Here is a 15,842-nt window from a genome sequence, read left to right as displayed (position 1 = left end):
CATGTGGGCTGCAACACTGCCATTGATGTCTGCACTCTTGTTGGCAGTACTGACGGATCATCACGGGACCTTGAGGCTGGCAATCCCTCAAGTGAGCCCTGTGGGTGGAAGTACTAGCACCAGGCTGTGCCTACTGCAATACCGCCCTTTAACACTAGGCAACAGCAGCACTGCTACTGAGGACCGTTCATTATCACCAGAGGTCAGTGGGGCGCAGGGGTAACGTCATACTCTGCAGCTAGCAGTATTGTCAACAATTGACAGCCCAGCAGTACTACCATTGTGCCCTGTGGCATCAGTACAACTATCAATTTCTAGTCTAGGAGTACCGCCATTGCACAACACAACACGTGTAGCATTCCAACCCATCCTTCTTTAGTTCACTTCGCCACCCCAGTTTGGACCCAACCATATGCAAATCAGTCTTGACCCTGCTCCTCATGGGAACAGTCCAGCCCGAACTGCCAAGCCAGGTCCTCCCTGAACAAACAATTCAGTTTCGTCCTAGTTATGGGCTCTAAACAGAATGAGAGGGACCCTTTAGAAACCAAAGGACTAGGGTTCAATCAAGAACTAAAAAACAACAGTGTGTCCTTTGGACCACCAATACTGTAAGTCTTATTCATTCAAACAGCATCTGTCTCACATAGATTCAACTGACGGGGACACAATTACTATTGTAGAAGCAGTGTGCCAACACACAAAGGATAGTGACATTTTTATATATCAATTTATTAAACACATAACACAAATATAGCAGGTTAAAAACAAGAGAACATTAGGTCATATACAATTCATATACTTAAGTATTGAATAATCACAAGTAAATCGACAGATAAGAAGGGTAAAGTGCAAGAAAAAGAATTGAAAGGAGGTGAGTATTAAATTACAGTACACTTTGTCATTTAAAAAACCATATCCGTGTTAAAATGGCGTTGAGGCTTGGACCTGATATACAGGAAACAATCAATATCTAGCGTAACAGCCCACTACATGGATTATGAGACTAGTGCGTCAAAACTTTGATGGTATTTTCCTGATTTGACCATATTTATCAAGACTTTAAGTACTACTCTCTGAAGTTATATCTATAATTAAAAACATAAAATTAATACACAGCACATAAACATGAGGCATAGTATATACAAATATACACGGTGAAAAAAGGGGAAAGCACTCATGATATTAACAACACAGTTAATCTGTTATTATACTCCAATATATGACCAAGTATTACACATCTCACTATCGGTGTTCAGGACATCACTGTGGAAATGTGTAATATTTTACTTAGCATAAGCGACAGCCATTTTGGCTGTGCTGGCCAATTCGTTCCCTTCGTAATTCTTCCGTCCTTTGCTGCTCGTCTTTTTACTCTGCTTGTGTTATCTATTTTAGTTGACCTCCTGACATGGCTAAGCAATGTACGTGCTGGGGCATTGTAGCTGCCAGTGCACCTGGTCTCAGATGTTAACTGTCGACCATTTACTGCTGCCATAAGCATTCCTGCTACCCCTCCCACTTTGCTGACCACGTAGTCATCTATCTGCCCTTGTTTGCTGATAGCTATTTCTGTTCACATGCGTACATTGCAACAAAATGGTATAAAATGGGCGATGGTTTGTGAATTCAGTGTACTACCTCCAGCAGCACTTGAGAGTGTTGTGTGCAAGTGGTCCCACTCAAGAGTGATTAATAAACTTGTTATTTACTCCAACTCCAGTGCTGATCTCTATTTTGTTAGTCTTCGGACCCGTGGACAAGAGGGTGACCCTGCACCAGTGTGCTCACTTTTAGGCACATTTCCACAGTTGGCGGCCAACGTAGGGCCTCATCGGAGACGCGGCCGTCTGAAGGAGTGGTCTCGACGGAGGATCGAAATATTATTGAGGATGCACACTGCATGAGGAGACCCTTGTCTTTGCAGGCAGACGTGAGTTTTCTGGTTTTCCCGATTTGACCCTCTGGGTGGTGGCCGGTCTTGACTGGGGCTTTCTTTGGCGTAATTTTGCAGTGACCATTAGGTCGACCAAGAGATCGGAAGGTGGGAGTTGGAGACTTCTGTTTGGTAAGGTCTCTGAAGCGGCACTCTTGATTTTTTGGCCTAGGCTTTTGGCCTGGATTTGTTATTCACTGTTTGCAAAGACTGAAGGCAGGTAATGTGGAGCTTTTTCTCCTTCTGGAATATTTGTTTGGAGTAGTAATATTTTACATATATTTGTAAAAATATGCCTGTTCTCAGCACACTCTGTAAGTGGTGTTTCTGCTCTTGTGGTACTAAAACTAGCTTGGAACAAAGTCAGCCGGCTCCCCCAGTGGGGACACCTAATAGAGACATGTATTTCAAATATGGTATTTCTTCCATAATGTACGGTACACTGTGGAACAAATACACAAAGAAAGATTCCGATCTGCAATGGCCAGTGAATGGGTCATTTGATTCTAAAAAGGTTTAATATGTAGAGCAGTGTTTTAATTTAGAAGAAAAAGTAGACAGGATATGTTTGATTGTGTGCGTATGTGGGAAAAAGAAGTTCGAGAGAGAGCGAAGAGAGCAGAAGCTATAGCAGAAAAAGAACAGCGGAAAACGATATATCAAAAAGCGCTAGAATTAAAAATTAAAGAAAAGAAGGAAAAAATTAAAAAGAAGATAGAGAACATCGATTAGAGGTAAATTGCCAGTATCCTATTAGGCGCCCTCTCTTTTCCCTACTTGATATGTCTCGGGATTATTGCATCCTATTAGAATGACCGCACCCCCGTATAAATTTCCCATTCCAAGTGCCCCTGATGAGGTTTCTGATGACGAGCACTTGTCTTCAGACGAAAAATAGCAAGATCAGCAAGGTGGGCGGCAGACTCGCTCTACTTTGAAGCAGAAAAAGATAAATTAAAAAACGCTGCTAGAGAGGAGGCTTGTCGGTCTCACACTGCATCTGTCATCGTAGCTATGGTTCAACAGTGGTAAAATATAGAGCAATTTTATTGTGTAGAAAGATTTGTTTGGGAGGTAATATTTGATTATAGACAAATTTCTCAGGAATTAGAGCCAAAGGATATAAATACTGATTATAAACGATTAACAGATGGGATTTTCCCTTTTTCGGCCTTATCTGATATGATTAGACGAGTGGTTAAAATACGAGACGCAACATTGCGTTTACAAAAGGAGCAAGAATTAGCTAGAAAACAGAAAGGTGCAGAAACAGTTCAATCCCCAGCACAGAAAGTAGATGCTCCGGTAGATGAGGTTGCACCTGTTAGTAGTACAGTTGCTATAAAACCTATGTGTGAAGTTGCACCCCTGTATGTTGCTCCTAAGGGTGCGGGAACAAATGATGATAAAACTTCGGATGATGAAAAGGGGTATTTTATATGTATTTGGGTTTATACTCCTTGGAGTAGAGCAGATGTGATGGCTCTTAAGGCTGCTTTGCCCGAATCCGGAAAAATCCCGCCGCCTTCTATGAGGAGGTGGAAGGAGCCATCAGCTCTTGCACTATGACCTTGACAGATATCGATATGTTCTTTGGGCTTATTTTGCCCCCTGATATGTGGAGAACAATACGTAAAATAGAGGACAATGTAGCATATGGTGATACCTGGGAACATTTAGAACAAATAGATGCGGAAAGGGAGCCTGCGCAGAAACCTCAGAAGGAAATATTAGATCTTCCTAAAGCTATAGTGACTAAGTTAAAGACTCTCATACCCCCTAAGAAAATAGATTGGACTGCATTAGCGTCCTGTAAACAGAAAAAGGATGAGTTAGTTTCTGATTTCTTCAAGATTTGAGGAGACATTCCATGATTTTAGTGGTCAGTCATTGGCCGATGAAACGGGTAAGTATTTGTTTGTCTACAAATTTGTCGCTAATATGTTACCAGAAATAGCTAGTCGCCTAAAGGCCAGCGAGAGTATATGGTCCACCATTTAGGGGAGGTGAAAGAGGCGGACGTGCAATGTATACACCTGGGGTGCCCCCTCTCCCTCAAGCGAATTTGTCCCCTGATCAGTGTGCTTAATGTAAAGAGACTGGGCATTGGCGTTTTGAGTGCCCTCTTTTGCGAGGTCAGCAGTATCAGCGGGGAAGGAGAAGTTTGAGAGGACGACCAAGGAATTCAGGAAACAGGGAAGGTACAGGAGTTCGTCCCAGGTTTGAGGCAGTTGAACAAGGACCAAATTACTCTAATACTTTTGATAGACGAAATCAATATCAATTGTCTGATTATTCTGCTGAGGCCCTTGCAGATTCTGATAATGCATAGCGATGCCTAGGATGGGGTAAGGAACCGGTTGAGGTGCCAGTAGATCAAATGGGTCCTTATATTGACGCAAATGTCTTGGGATCTACTGATCGGTTTCTGGTTGATACAGGGGCTACCTGTAGTGCTCTGTCTAAAAGATTGGTTCCTAGGTCTCCCCTGTACGGCACAATAATAACATCAATAGGGTTCGATGGGACACCTATACCTAGCCCACTTTCACAGCCACTTGAATTCGGACTTGACAAATTCACTGCAGCATGTCCATTTTTGCTTTCCCCTACCACGCCGGACAACATTGTGGGTATCGATATGCTTAAATGTTTTCGTGCAACAATTTGTTCTTCTCTGGAAGGTGTGCGCGTTATTTTGAATGACAACTATCCAATGGTTGAGAGATCTTGTCTTATCAATGAGGATGTTGCTCTGGCGTCCTTACCTAGTACTTTGTGGGCTAGATCAGATACTGATGTGGGTCAAATGGTTATTCCACCTGTACATATTCAAGTAAAGGAGGGTGTTTCATTGCCTCGACTACCCCAATACAAAATATCCTGAGAAGGTGTAGAAGCAATGGCACAAATTCTTCAGGATTTGATTAAAGTGGGGGTAGTGGAAGAAATCCCTTATAATACTTGCAATAGTCCTATCCTTCCGATCTTGAAAAAAGACACTGACACTAAAATCTACAGATTCATTATTGATTTGCGAGAGGTTAATAAAATTATAGCACCCCAATATCCGGTAGTCTCTGATATTACTACACTTCTAACTATGGTCCCTACTACCGCCACTACATTTTCGGTGATCGATTTGAAGAATGCCTTCTTCTCGATACCCATTCACCCTGAAAGCAGTTATCTGTTCAGGTTCACCCTGAAAAATAGATCCTTTTGGTTCTGCAGAGCTCCACAAGGATATACAGAGTGTCCTAGCATTTACAGTCAGGCATTGAAAAGGCAGCTTGATTCCTTTCCTGTACCAAAAGGGGTGGCCCTTATTCAATATGTCGACGACATCTTGTTAGCTGCAGATACCCCTGAGCAGTTATGTTATGTTATGTTATTGGGGTTGCTTATATAGCGCACGGCTACTCCAGGGAGTGTCCCGGCGCTTTCTGACCCCAAACTGAGAAAGAAGATGGAGGAAAACACAAACATAACAAGTTACTGCTTGTAAAGCCAAGTTTTCAGGGCCTTTCTAAAGGCAAGCAGATTAGAAGTACGGCGCAGATCCACAGGCAAGGAGTTCTATAATTTTGGGGCAAGATGTGTAAAGGAACGACCACCTATCCTGACCCTTCTAATGGGAGGAACCGTTGCCAGGCCAAGACATTCAGATCGGAGAGATCTGGTGGGTTTATAGAAAAGAAGCCGTTTCTGAATGTACGAGGCCCCAACCAAATGGAGTGCCTTGTGGGCTAAAGTGAGAGCCTTGAAAGTAATCCGCTTCTTAACTGGGAGCCAATGAAGGGAAGAAAGCAGCTCTGAAGCCCGAGCTTGTCGAGGTAGGCCAAAGATCGCCCTTGCTGCGGAGTTTTGAACTACCTGAAGTTGGTGCAGGAGGTAGTGCGGTAAACCCAGGTAGAGTACATTTGAGTAATCAATCCTGGGGCAAATTAAAGCCTGTACCGTCAGCTTCCTGTGGACTAAAGGGAGCAGAGGAAGAAATTTTCGCAGCATTTTTAACAGACCAAAACAGGTGCTGGAGAGACCTGTGATCTGTGTTTTCAGCGAAAGGGTGTTGTCGATTTTGATCCCCAAGTTTTTTGCAACCACAGAGGAAGAGGAAGGGGGTGACATACACACCGGCCACCATTCCTGCCACGGTGGATCTGCTTGACAGCCGAAGAAAAGCACCTCAGATTTATCAGGGTTGCATTTGAGGCTGCTACGCTGAAACCATTCGAAAACAGCCCCCAGGCAACCACGGATGCTCTCCCCGTCAAACTCCATGCCCTTCTTGCAGGTGAAGAGAAGCTGGGTGTCGTCAGCGTATGATATGATCTGGGCACCCATGGACTCCGCAAGTACCGCCAGTGGAGTCATGAAGATGTTAAAAGGGTCGGGCTCAGCACCGACCCTTGTGGGACTCCAACATCCATAGGCGGCACCTCTGCGGAGTACGGCGGGGCCCAGACCACTTGTCGACGACCCGCTAGGTAAGATCTCAACCAGCTCAACACCGTTCCACGGAGACCAATCTCGTGAAGTCTTCTCAAGAGGGCCTCATGCGGGACGGTGTCGAAGGCCGCCGACAGATCCAACATCACCAGCATAGCTCTTCCCCCTGCGTCGAGAACTTCCTTAATGGCTTCGTTTACTTCCAAAAGAGCGGTCTCAGTGCTCAAATTGGAGCGGAAGCCAGATTGGGTAGAGTGGAGTAACCCCTGATCTTCCAAGAAGGAAGAAAGCACAGAGTGGACGTGCTTCTCGACGATCTTAGCCAGACTGGGCAGGAGAGATATGGGCCTATAGTTCGCGTGTATCTCTGGATCAAGGCCTGGTTTTTTTAGAAGGGGAACAACCATTGCCTTCTTCCATGCTGGCGGAACCATGCCACTGGACAGGGATGAATTCAAGACAGGGTAGATCAGGGAATTTTAGAATCTTGGCATTCCTAGCTAGAAAACTCGCCGGACAGGGGTCAAGTGGAGAGCCTGATTTAATTCTGAGTAGGAGATCCAAAGAAGTAGATTCCGATAAAGGTGGGAACTCCGATAGAGTGGGGCACGTATCAGATGGAAAAGACAACAGAATTGAATCAATCATAGGTACATTGGGGACAGCTGGAGGAAAGGATTCTTGGATGAGTTTGATTTTCATATTAAAAAAGATGGCCAGCTCCTTTACCCAAGGTTCAGAGAACTTATGCTGGACTGAACTCGATTTAGGAGAAACAAACTCTTTGACAATGGAAAAAATTTCTTTACACGAGTTTGACGCAGCTTCAATTCTGTTGGCGAAATAATTCTTTTTGGCCTCTAGGATAGCCGCATGATAAGATTTGATAGATGCTTTGTAAGCGGACTTAGCTTCCTGATCGTACTGTTTCCGCCAGAGTCTTTCGGCTAACTTACAGTTTCGCCTAGCAAGAGTCAGTGATTTAGAGAACCAAGGAGCCGAGCTACGCTTAATGGATGAGTGAGGCGTAGAAAGAGGAGCAAGATCATCAAGCCTATCCGTAAGCCATTTCTGAAAAGTTTCAAGGTCTCTTTCGAGATGGCCAGATAGGATACAAGGATGTTCTTGATACGCTTGAACAAGGCTCTCCTGAGTAATTTTATGAAAGGGTCTACTGGGGTGCCTGAGTTGGTCAGAGTTAGTACAAGAGATTTTGCTTCTACCTTGAATTAGAAAGCTGAGCAGGGAGTGGTCAGACCACAAAACAGGAGTGGGACGGGACATAATGAGGGGAATGGTGGAGAACACTTGGTCAAGAGTGTGACCCTTATCATGAGTTGCACTAAAGATGTAGGGAGTTAGACCAAGGGGAGCAGTGATGTCCGTGATTTTAATAGCTTCACTGTCCGACTCGACATCCATGTGAATGTTAAAATCCCCAAGCATTATGCAGTGTTCCACCTTCGGGCATAGAGTGGAAATAGCTGATTGAAGCTCATCGAAGAAGGAACCATGCAGACCAGGAGGTCTATAAACTAGGAACCCTGAGAATGATTGGTGTGGGGAAAGTGTAATAGAGAAGGCGAGGGATTCGCAGCCAGAGATCGGTGAGGAAGGAATGATTGCACAAGCAAAGGATCTTTGAACTGCAAGAGCCACACCCCCACCTTTACCCAGTGCCCTATCCTGTCTATAGACTATATAGTCGGGAGGAATGGCTGCCGCAATATCAGGGTTAGAAGACTCATTGAGCCAGGTTTCTGTAAGCATTAGACAAAGTGGTTTCTCAACGGTCAATAGCTCAAAAATGTCCAGAGCGTGTCTATGCAAAGAACGGGTATTTAACAGTAAACACTTAAAATTATTTACGGGGAGCAGTGTGAAGAAGGAACACTGTTATTGCTATCGTTTCTTGCCTCCCATTATCACAAAGTCTCGCGGAAGAAATTGCAATATTGTAGACAGCAGGTTACCTACTTAGGTCACCTCCTGTCTAAGGAGGGATGTGCACTCACACCAGACCGCATTCAGACTATTTTAGACACTTCTGTGCCCCGTACTCAGAAGGATGTCCTTGCACTGATAAGCCTTACTTCTTTTTGTAGGCAGTGGATCCCCAGTTTTTCGCACATTATTAAACCACTGTTGGCCCTTTTGACTAAAGACCCTCCGATGCCCCTCCCATGGACTACTGAATGTCAGAATGCCTTCCAACAGTTACGTCAGGCTCTTTGCTCTGCACCAGTATTAGGAACTCCAGACTACACTAAGACTTTCACACTCTACGTACATGAGATGGAAGGTTGTGCCCTCTCGGTTTTAACACAGATACACGGTGATAAGCAACGTCCTCGTGCATATTTCTCAGCTGTCCTTGATCCAGTCGCCCACGCACTGCCTGGATGTTTCCGAGCGGTGGCAGCAATGGCTGTATCTATAAGTCAGAGTGAAGGAATAGTTTTGTCACACAAATTGCTTGTGTTAGTACCCCATTCAGTTGATGCTTTGCTAAATCAAACGAAAACACAGCATTTGACTAGTGCTCGCTTGACAGGATATGAATTGACACTTTTGGCCCCTCATATCACATTGAAAAGATGTTTGACCTTAAACCCTGCTACACTATTGCCATTTCCAGCTACTCGGTCTCAGTCGCAAGAATTACATGATTGTATATTCCTCACTGAAGGGCACACAAAGGGTCATGTTGACCTACAAGATACACCACTTTCTAGTGTTGATGGGGAGCTATGGGTTGAAGGCTCGTGTTTAAAGTTGCCTGATGGCACTACATCTGCTGCCTATGTGATTACAACACTTCAGACAGTAGTTGAGACAGCTCGCATCCCACAGAAGTCAGCCCAAGTGGCCGAACTGATTGTACTGACGAGAGCATGTGAGCTTAGTACAGACTTACTTGTTAACATTTTTACTGACAGCCAGTACGCTTTTGGGGTGGCACACAATTTTGGTCACTTGTAGAAAGAAAGGGGCTTCCTCACCTCATGCGGGACGCTGATAGTGCATGGAGAATTAGTGCATAATCTTCTTACTGCCCTAACCTATCCTAAGAAAGTGGCAATTATTAAATGTAGTGCACACAAGAAAGTGACTGATGAAATAGGAGCAGGTAATGCCTTTGCGGATCACACAGCCCGTGAGACCGCAATGCAGCGAAGTACCACATCCATATATGTGGTGAAGTCACAAGCTGAACGTTGGCATGATGCCAGGCAAGAGGTGCTGGACATGCAACAATCTGCCTCCGCTGATGAACTAGACCAATGGTCTAAGGAGGGAACACTAGATGATGAGGGCTGCTGGAGGAATAAAGATATGACCAAATAGAAGTTACCCACAGCCTACTTATACCCCTTGATTCACATGGCCCGGCACATGTTAGTGCATCCTCAATGGCAAAACAACTTATGGAAGTTTGGGATCATCCTGATATTGCCGGCACTGCTAAAAGGATAGTCCAGTCTTGTCTTGTATGCCTCCAGTATAACCCTGGAAAGGGAATGCGAACTCCAACAGGAGGGTTTGCAACACCAACTGCACCTTTTGAGGTCCTGTAAAAGGATTATAGTCAGTTTGAGTGCTGTAATAACCTAAAATATTTACTAGTAGTGGTTTGTGCCTTCAGTAAATGGGTGGAGGCGTATGATACAAAGGATAATACAGCTCTCACGACAGCAAAGGTTCTCCTAAAGGAGTTCTTTCCTCGATTCGGCATTTGTTGGGTCTTATGGAGTGACAACGGACCTCATTTCATTGGGCAAGTTGTCGAACATGTCATGAAAGGGTTGGGGATTAAGCAGAAATTTCATGCCGCTTTTCATCCACAATCAGCAGGTTTGATGGAGCTTTACAACTCCACACTGAAACTAAAACTGGCCAAGATACAAGCTTCCACGTCCTTGAAATGGCCTGATGCACTGCCCATAGCCTTGCTTTCTATTAGATCAATACCACATACACGATCTGGCCTTACATCACATGAAATAGTCTTCGGAAGACCCATGAATATTTGGGGGATCCCTAAGGCTCGCCCCATACATGATGTACCTCATGTGTTGATGAGTAACTATTTGTCCCAGTTAACTGACAGCTTGTCTTCAATTTATCAGCAGGTACGGGAAGCTCTTCCAGACAGGTCGCAAGGTGAGGGCCACGATCTGTGGCCTGGTGACTTTGTCCTGACAAAGTTGTTTCAACGGACCAGTTCCTTGGCACCTCGGTGGCGTGGACCAGAATTAGTCCTCCTGGCTACCAGAACTGCAGTGCGAGTGACCAACTGGAAAAATTGGGTGCATGCCACCCATTGTCAAAAGATTCTGCATGCCCTCGTGAGCCCAGCTGTGTTGACAGATCACCACGACATCCTGGTCACCGAGAAAGGATGAGCTGCGCCACCTGAAGGACCTGAGGAAGTCTTCCCGGACCACACGATTCCTGGTACATCTAGGTATCTGCTTTGATTCAGGAAGAAACATATTTCATCGCAGAAAGAGACTGTTTAAGCCACTGTCCTGGGTGGTTAAAGACTGACTACAAAGGGGGGTAGCCTTTTAGTGACTACCCGTCTCAACGTTAGTGAAGAAACCAACACCTGTCCAGGACCTTAAGGCATCATCTGTTCTGTTGTTTACCGACGAGATGATCATGCCTGAGGAGAAGAAATCGAATGCTGTAAAAGTCTGTAGAAAATATTCAATGTTTGTTACTGGACTAACTTTGACTGCTTTTATCATTGCTGTGATAATGTGGGTTGTGGAGGAAGTAGCTCCGGCTCGAAACTTACTGACTGCTACTACGCCTGTCCCCACCGAACATTATTATTTCACTCTGACTTATCATGAAAAGAATCACCAAATGTCATATCTCAGTAACACTTTCATATAAATGTTGCAACATACTCTTAATGCTACGAACACTACCAACTGCTGGGTATGTGGAATGATGCCAGCTCATCAGAAGAAGGGAGGAACGCCTTTCATTCCCTTGCCATTCTCACATAATGGCTCCTGTAGAGCCTGGTTCGCACTGTTGTGGGCCTCTGAAATTGCTAATATTACTCTAGCTGATGTAGGAGGACTTAATCCAAAGCTCAATAAGGTTTGTTACCCTGATAAGGAAGGGGACCCACAAGCCAAAGGGACTGTATGGGAAATGGAGGAGTATCGCAAAGGAAATTCCTCCACACACTATGTTTTCCCCATCACTCGAACGGCCAAGGGTAACGGGTCTTCCGTTATCGCTATTACTAGATCCCGAGCAAATCTTTGTGTGAGCAGTTTTGGTAGTATCCCAGTGGGAAAAAGTGACTGTAGTACAGTATTGAACATTACTGGAACAAACAATAGCAGTTTTCTATCCTCACACAACACTTACTTCATTTGTGGAAGTAAAGGTTACTATCATTTACCAATCGGATGGTCTGGAATATGCTATGTGTCCTTCTTGCTTCCTCCTGTGTTCTTAGCACCTGCATCTTATCATAAAGATCAAAAACTGTTTAATGACATTTCCTTGAACCGATTCAAAAGAACTATAAATAATGATGAAGTGGATCAAACTGACACTGCATTACAGCAATATGTTGACTTTAATTTGGGACTGTTTTTCTTTGTTGGTGCAGCTTTAAATAGCAGGAAAATCACACGCTTAACCCGTGTAGTAGAGGTTGTGACTAATCAAACAGCAATGGCTCTTGGAAATATTACAGAAGAACTCCAAATTACGAGAATTGTGACTTTGCAAAATAGAATGGTGCTAGACATTATTCTAGCTGATCGTGGTGGAGCATGTCGCATTATCAGGAGTAGTAGTTGTGTATTTATCCCTGACAATGCCCCTTCTGTTTATGATGCTATTTCCAAAATGCATAAAATAGCTACTGAGATACATCAAGACTCAGGAATATGGACTTGGACTGGATGGTTCTGGAACATATTTACTGTACGCGGTCTGAAAATATTGTCGGCCTTATTCATAATCATTGCAATTCTCTTCTCTTGTTGTTTATGTATCCAATGCAGGCCAATGCTTTGTTTCCTCTGTATTTCCACTTGTACTACTTGTTTACCATCTAAAACGAATTTCCAAAATTAAAATGCCCGTTCAGCAATAGAACGAGAATCTGTGAGATAATGTCAATTGATATACATGATGTTTATCGTACCCCTTTAAAAAGCATAAGAAAATGTCTTAGCTTGTGCTAAAAGGGTCGTCTGTGGAAATGTGTAATATTTTACTTAGCATAAGCGACAGCCATTTTGGCTGTGGTGGCCATTTCGTTTACTTCGTAATTCTTCCGTCCTCTGCTGCTCGTCTTTTTACTCTGCTTGTGTTATCTATTTTAGTTGACCTCCTGACATGGCTAAGCAATGTACGTGCTGGGGGTTTGTAGCTGCCAGTGCACCTGATCTCAGATGTTAACTTTCGACCATTTACTGCTGCCATAAGCATTCCTGCTCCCCCTCCCACTTTGCTGACCACGTAGTCATCTATCTGCCCTTGTTTGCTGATAGCTATTTCTGTTCACATACTTACATTGCAACAAAATGGTATAAAAGGGAAGATGGTTTGTGAATTCAGTGTACTACCTCCTGCAGCACTTGAGAATGTTGTGTGGACATGGTCCCACTCATGAGTGATTAATAAACGTGTTACTCATTCCAACTCCAGTGCCGATCTCTATTTTGTTAGTCTTCGGACCCGTGGACGAGAGTGTTACCCTGCACCAGTGTGCTCACTTTTAGTCACATTTCCACATCACCGCTTCAACAATCCAATCAGATTCCCTCCGTAGGTCCCAAAGTGAGACATCAGCACACTCATTCATTCATTCACTCTTAGTTCTACCCCAAAGGTAAAATACTGTGGAGGGGCAAAACAGCAGCCTCAATGATTCTTATAATTGTATAACTATTCAGTTCAGTTACGAAAAAGTTAATCTTAACTCACCTTTCAATTCAGAGAAAGCGATGTACGTGGATTAATCTGCTAGAGTGCGCCTCATGTGTGCATGTAAGATAAGGTCACACAACTTTCTTCACTGCTCCTTTATGGTACAGAAGTCTACTAAAAATGAACAGATATGAACCGATTATAGATTAAACTATAATACGAAATATGTGGGTACTGAGATAGTTTCTCTGGTTTCCACTCAGATGTTTAATGATGTATTCCTGTTTCTAAAGAAGCGAGTGGAACTACCAAAGTAGGAGCTTCATATGAACTGTGATTCTTGCGCTTCGGAAAAATTTACAAAGGTGAGGTGTAGTCCATCTCCGTAAGGAGTTTTACTATTATAAGAATCATTGAGGCTGCTGTTTTGCACCTCTACAGTTTTTGTTTTACCTTTGGGATAGAACTAAGAGTGAATGAATGAGTGTTCTGATGTCTCACTTTGGGACCTACGGAGGGAATCTGACTGGATTGTTGAAGCAGTGATGTCCTGAACACCGATAGTGAGATGTGTAATACTTGGTCATATATTGGAGTATAATAACAGATAAACTGTGTTGCTAATATCATGAGTGATTTCCCCTTTTTTTCACCGAGTATATTCGTATATGCAATGACTCATATCTATGTGCTGTGTATTATTTTTATGTTTTTAATTATAGATATACCTTTAGAGAGTAATACTTAAAGTCTTGATAAAGATGGTCTAATCAGGAAGATACCATCGAAACGCGTTGATGTACTAGCCTCATAATCTGTGTAGTGGGCTGTTACGCTAGATATTGATTGTTTCCTGTATCTCAGGTCCCAGCCTCAACGCCATTTTAACCTGGATATGGTTTATAAAATGACAAAGCGTACTGTCATTTAATACTCTCCTCCTTTTAATTCTTTTTCTTGTACTTTACTCTTCTTATCTGTCGATTTACTTGTGATTATTCAATACTTTAGTATATGAATTGTATATGACCTAATGTTCTCTTGTTTTAAACCTGCTATATTTGTTTTATGTTTTTAATACATTTTTAATAAATTGATATATGAGAATTTCACTATCATTTGTGTGTTGGCACACTGCTTCTGCAATATTAATTGTGTCCCCTTCGGTTGAATCTATGTGAGAGAGACATTTGTTTGAATGAATAAGACTTACAGTATTGGTGGACCAAAGGACACATTGTTGGTTTTTATTCCTAGTTATGGGCTTGTCAGATGGGTACAGCTTGCTTCCAGTGACAAAGTGAGCATGGGACCCACGGCTGGGCATACCCATGCCACTTAGGGTGGTACATGAAACACACAAAAGGTGATGGGAGGCTGCTTGCAATAAGTATAACCACTGGCAGTAGCACAGGGTAGCACTCCAAGTGGCATGGGTATGCCCACTTTGTGTCACTGGAACCAAACTGTATCCATCTGATAAGCCCATACCTAGAGCGAACCCGGTCTCAGGATGTGTTCTGGTTCAGGGAGGACCTGGCTTGGCAGTTTGGGCTGGACTGTTCCCATGGGCTGTATGATGGAAAAATGCAGGGAAATAGTTTGCATGCCTTTACCACACACTTTTTACCCTGCATTTTTTTAGAATGCATATGCTTTTACAACATATGCCTTTACCATGCATTGTTTAAGTACATTTATAAACAATGTATTTGGGGGGTGGGGGAGACCCCTCACACCCCTGAACTTACCTTAACTGAGTGGTAAAAGAATGCGTTCTAAAAAGAAGCATGGTAAAAAATGCATAGTAAAGGTACGACGTGGTAAAAACCTTGTTGTAAAGGCTGTTTTGCGTTCCTATGAGGAGCAGGGTCAAGACTGATTTGCATATGGCTATGTCTAATCTGAGGTGGCATGGTCAACAAAAGAACGATGGGTCGGAGTGCTACCCCGAGCAATTGCCAGTGGTTAGACTTATTGCAAGCAGCCTCCAAACGCCTTTTGTGAGTTTAAAGTATCACCATAGTGCCCTGTGGCCGGCAGTACTACCGTCAATTTCTAGCATGGTGATACTGCTACCATATTGTGTGATCAGCAGTTCTCCCATGCTGCCATCAAACCTTGCACCTTACAGTATTAGCCCTGCACTAGCCAGCACTAACATGGTGTCCTGGCCTATCAATGCTGCCATGAAACCGTTTGGATGTCAGTACTGCCAACTAGATGTGTGCCCTGGTCTATCCGCACTGCTGGCAAGCCCTGTGCCTTGCAGGGCCACCAGAGGTCAGTGGCCCTCAGTAGTAACTTTGAGCCCTAATTTCGGCTGCACCACATTCAGGCTGTGGGGCCGGAAGTAGCCTCTTGGAGCCCTTGTGTAGCAGTCCTACCCTGGGGCCCAGTGCCTGGCGGCCCTACCGTAGAGCCCCAAGCCTTCCAGGACCATGAATCCAAACTAGATAGTGGTACCATCATGCCATGTGTCCAGCTTTACACCATGGAAACCACAGCCCTGCAGCATTATCAACCAGACTTGCACCCAACC

Source organism: Triturus cristatus, chromosome 1_1 (assembly GCF_964204655.1).
Source record: "Triturus cristatus chromosome 1_1, aTriCri1.1, whole genome shotgun sequence".
NCBI classification, from domain to species: Eukaryota; Metazoa; Chordata; class Amphibia; order Caudata; family Salamandridae; genus Triturus; species Triturus cristatus.
The sequence above is the reverse complement of the archived record's forward strand: the minus strand, read 5'-3'. Positions refer to the sequence as shown.